This window comes from Bos javanicus, chromosome 3 (assembly GCF_032452875.1).
Source record: "Bos javanicus breed banteng chromosome 3, ARS-OSU_banteng_1.0, whole genome shotgun sequence".
NCBI classification, from domain to species: domain Eukaryota; kingdom Metazoa; phylum Chordata; class Mammalia; order Artiodactyla; family Bovidae; genus Bos; species Bos javanicus.
Window position 1 is genome coordinate 8,814,117 of NC_083870.1, and position 4,883 is coordinate 8,818,999.

The following is a 4,883-nucleotide window of genomic DNA, read 5'->3' on the forward strand; positions in this document are numbered from 1 at the left end:
TGGGCACCAACCCCCTGCACAGTTGGTTAGCTCATACTTGGCCCTCTGTACCATGGTTCCTCCATATCTGCGGTTTCTGAGTTTGTGGTCAGCAGCTGCAGATTCAGTGAGTCATGGATGGTGTAGTATTGTGTCAAGGAAACCTGCATATAAGTTGACCAACACAAATCAAATCTGTATTGTTCAAGAGTCACCTGTATTTGCTTTTTCTCTAGTATCTTCTTTTGCTTTCACTTCCTTAGTAAATCTTTGTCCCTTACTAGCACATTCCTGACTTCACATTTTGCTCCTTTATTCTTTTTTTTCCTACTCATTTTTTGTCACCTCTTGCCTTTTTTCTCTCTCCTCATGTCAGGGTGTTATAAAACCAAACTTGAGTCTGCTGGCCTATGTGCAGGGAAGCCAATCCGCTGACATGGAGCTGTGGTGAAGGAAAGTACAACATTTACTGCACGTGCTCAGCAAGGAGTTTAGGTAGCTAATGCCCACAAAATGCGCGAGTTCCCCAGTGGCTTTCAGGGAAAAGTTTTTAAAGACAGGGTGAGGAAAGGAGTTGCAGGGTGCAGGATCAGCGGGTGGACTTTCATCTAATTGGTTGATGGTGAAGTTACTGGGAATCAACATCATCCACCTTCTGGTTCCACCTGGTCTGGGGTCAATATGCTTGTGGTCGGCATACAGTTAAATTCTTCCACCTGGTGGAGTTTCAGTATCTGCAAAACAGCTCCAAGGTATGACTTAGAAAGGGTTTGTTATCTGGAAGTACTATTTTTGGAGCTCTGGAAACCTTTTTTTTCTTAAGCAGGATGGTAGTTTCATAAGTCTTTGCTTTTTTTGTAATTCACTAAACTGTATATTTATGCCTTATATCCTTTCCTGTATTTGTGCTAATTTTTACATTCTTTTTGTTATTTTTTTTTAAAAAAAAAGCATAAACAATTAACTTAGAGAAGTTGGGCTGGAAAGGGTGACAGGGGTCAGGGCTTTTATCCCCACTATTCTCTTTGTAAACACATCTGTTTTCTTTTGCCTAAGGTACATTTTGAATTATCTTTCTATGGACTGGTGATTGATGGTGAATTTAAATTCACAAAAAGTAATAATATATCAGAATCAATTTTTATCCTTCTTTTACATTCTTACTAACTCTTCTGTACATTTCAACACTTCCAGCTTGTTGCCAGACACAACCCAGTCTCAAACTTTTCCTTGTCTCCCCAGTTTAGGATGTCCGGTAGTGGAAAGATCAGGGGCTACAATCACCACCTCCTAACACGTCCCTCACTTTGTCTATCCCTTCTTCATGGCCAGTGTTCTAATGTTCCCTGCTGGGTCTACTTTTCCCTCTTAACTTCTCTCCCGATTCCTATCTTCTGGTTCACAGGGAAGTTCAGTGTGAGAGAAATTGATCTAAAACTCATAAAATGCACAAAATGAGGAAGAGAAAGGTACAGAGGGCAAGTACCAAACATTCACAGAATCCCAGAGACCAGCAGCAATCGGTCAGTCTTTCTATCAGATCTGTGAGCCACTTGACTCTAAAGCCCATCCTGACAGCCTGTTTCCAGAACCAGTTCTAGTGCTATTTATCTTAGCCTGGGTCCTCCATACAGGAAAGCCTGAGGCAAAAATGAAAGTGCTAACTAAGACTTGAGTTAGGAGCTGCCAATTCAGGAAGATAAAGATTAGGGAAAAAATTGAAGAGATTGAGAGAAAAAACAAACCTAGAAGCTGTGTGATTTGTGATCACTCTATCTGTCTCTTTATAATAATTCTGGAAGAGATATGGAGGAGGCAGAGGCCTGATCTGAAATCTTTCCCAGGTCCCATGGTGCATTGTCCAGGGTGGGACGCTGAATGAGTGATGACAACTGATTGCTTATGAGAAATGGGGACAAGGGTGGCCAGAGAAAGAGGAAGGGGAAAAGGTATAAGGGGTCACGAAAGCAAGGAGGAGAAGAGGAAGGGAGAGTAGGAAAAGAGAAGGCAGTTGAGGTGCTGGGGGAAGAAGGTCACTGAGGGAAGAGAGAAGGAGTAAGAAGGCCTTCAAATGTCCCAGTGACACCATGTGTGGCAGAAACAAGCTGTCCCCACTGAGCTCTGCTCGAACTGTAGACTCAGGAGCAAAAGAAAGGGTCCTCACTGTGTTAAGCCCCTGGGTTTAGAGTGGCTTTTTGTGCCACAGTTGATAACTGATCCAACTCCATGGCATGGAGGTTGAGCCTGGTGCTCCAGCTGATGCCATGCGTATTCTTAGTAGGACTGTGGAGGAGCTTGTGGTTTACAAGGACCCTTACTGGCAGCAATGTGGGGTAGGGGTTGGAAGGGGCCAACACTGAACACAGTGAGGATTAGGAAGGGGCAGGAGGCCATTTCAGGAATGGAGACCTCAGCAGGACTTTGTTCTACAGTGCCATCCAATGTCCAGATGATTTGTTTGAGACAGTCAAAGTAGTTCCAGCCTTCTGACCAGAGACTGGCTCAGGAGCAGGCGTGTGTCCTGTCTCTGCCCAATGAGACCTGATGAAAAGTGTGCTGGGGCCTCTGGGAAAAACTTCATTTCTTCTGCAAAAGAGCCAGAGGAAGTGATCCCTGTTTTTTCTCTGGATATTCCTTAGTCTTATAGTTTATTACGGGTTGTCCAATAGAAAAATGGACAGAAGATCTTAATAGACATTTTTACAAAGAAGACATGCAGATGGCCAGGTAGTATATGGAGAGATGCTCAATATCACGAATTATTAGAAAAATGCAACTAAAACTACAGTGAGGTACCACCTCACACCAGTCATCATTAAAAAGTCTACAAACAACAAATCCTGGAGACTGTGTGGAGAAAAAGGAACCCTCTTAAACTGTTGATGGAAATATTAGTTCAGCCATGATGGAAAACAGTGTGAAGGTTTCTCAAAAAACTAGAAATGGAATTACCATATGATCCAAGAAGCCCACTCCTGGGTATATCCCTGGACAAAACTACAGTTCAAAAGGATACATGCATCCCTGGGGACTTCTCTGGTGGTCCAGGGGTTAAGAATCCACCTTGCAATGAACTGGATGTGGGCTTGATCCCTGGTCAGGAAGCTAAGATTCTCACATGCTACAGAAAAACTAGGCCTGCATGCCACGACTAGAGAGCCCGCATGCCACAACTTCTGACCCTGTGTGCCACAATGAAAGATCCCTCATAATGCAATGAAGATTCTGCTTGCTAAGCCCAAGATCTGAGGAAGCTAAATAATAAGTAAGTAATCAAAAAATGTATCCAAAACTGATTTGAAAAAAAAAAATGCACCCTTGTGCTCACAGCAGCACTATTCACAATAGCCAGATCATGGAAGCAGCTTAAATGTCCATGGACAGGTGAATAGATAAAGAAGATGAGGTACATATGCACCATGGAATACTACTCAGCCACAAAAAGAATGAAATGCTGTCATTTGCAGCAACATGGATGCATCTAGAGATGATTATACTAAGTGAAGTAAGTCAGAGAAAGACAAATACTATATGACACCACTTACATATGGAGTCTAAAATATGGCACCAGTTCAGTTCAGTTCAGTCGCTCAGTCGTGTCCAACTCTTTGCAACCCCATGAACCGCAGCATGCCAGGCCTTCCTGTCCATCACCAACTCCTGGAGTTCACTCAAACTCATGTCCATCGAGTCGGTGATGCCATCCAGCCATCTCATCCTCTGTCGTCCCCTTCTCCTCCTGCCCCCAATACCTCCCAGCATCAGAGTCTTTTTCAATGAGTCAACACTTCGCATGAGGTGGCCAAAGTATTGGAGTTTCAGCTTTAGCATCAGTCCCTCCAATGAACACCCAGGACTGATCTCCTTTAGAATGGACTGGTTGGATCTCCTTGCAGTCCAAGGGACTCTCAAGAGTCTTCTCCAACACCACAGTTCAAAAGCAAAATATGGCATAAATGAACATATTTACAAAACAGAAACAGACTCACAGACATAGAGAACAGATCTGTGTTTGCCAAAGGGGAGAGGTGTGGGGAGGGAAGGGCTGGGAATTGGGGATTAGCATTTTTAAACTGTTATGTATAGGATGGATAAAAAAAAGGCACTACACAGGAAACTATATTCAATATCCTGTGATAAACCACAATGGAAAAGAGTATTTAAAACATTGCCTCTATGTGTATAACTAAGTCAATTTGCTGCACAACAGAGAGTGGCACATCATTGTAAATCAACTATACTTCAAAAAAAATTATAAAAATAATATAGATTATTATGGGTTGAACTGTGTTCTCCCCAAATTCATGCGAGAGCCCTAACTATGAGTACCTCAGAACATGACTGCATTTGGGGATCAGGCCTTTAAAGAGGTTATGAAGTTAAAGTGAGGATCCAATCCACTCTCATTCATATCCTTGTAAGAGGAAGCATTTTGATGACACACAGATCACTAGGGATTCATGCACAGATGAAAGATCCTGTGAGGACACAGAGAGAAGGTGGCCATCTGCAAGCCAAGAAAGAGGCCTCTGAAGAAATTAGCGCTGTCAACATTTGACCTTGGATTTGTACCTTCTAGAACTGAGAAAATACACTGCTGTTTAGGCTCCCTGTCCCCACCTGTCTGTGGTATTCTGTTATGGTAGACCCATAAAACTATTGCACATGTGCTGCTTAGAACACCAGAGGACATTTTATCCTCAGCCAGAGGATGAGCCAAGTCAGAGAGGCTGAAAGTGCCCAGGTCCTTGAAGACACTGAGCTGGTGCTGAGTCAATCAAGCCAGAAACTGCCTTGCCTCTAAATTTCCTGTTTCATGAGGTGATGTATTTACTCTTTGCTTAAGCCAGTTTGAGGTGGGTTTAGTATTAGTCTCAGTTGAAAGCCTCATAGCTGATCTAGAC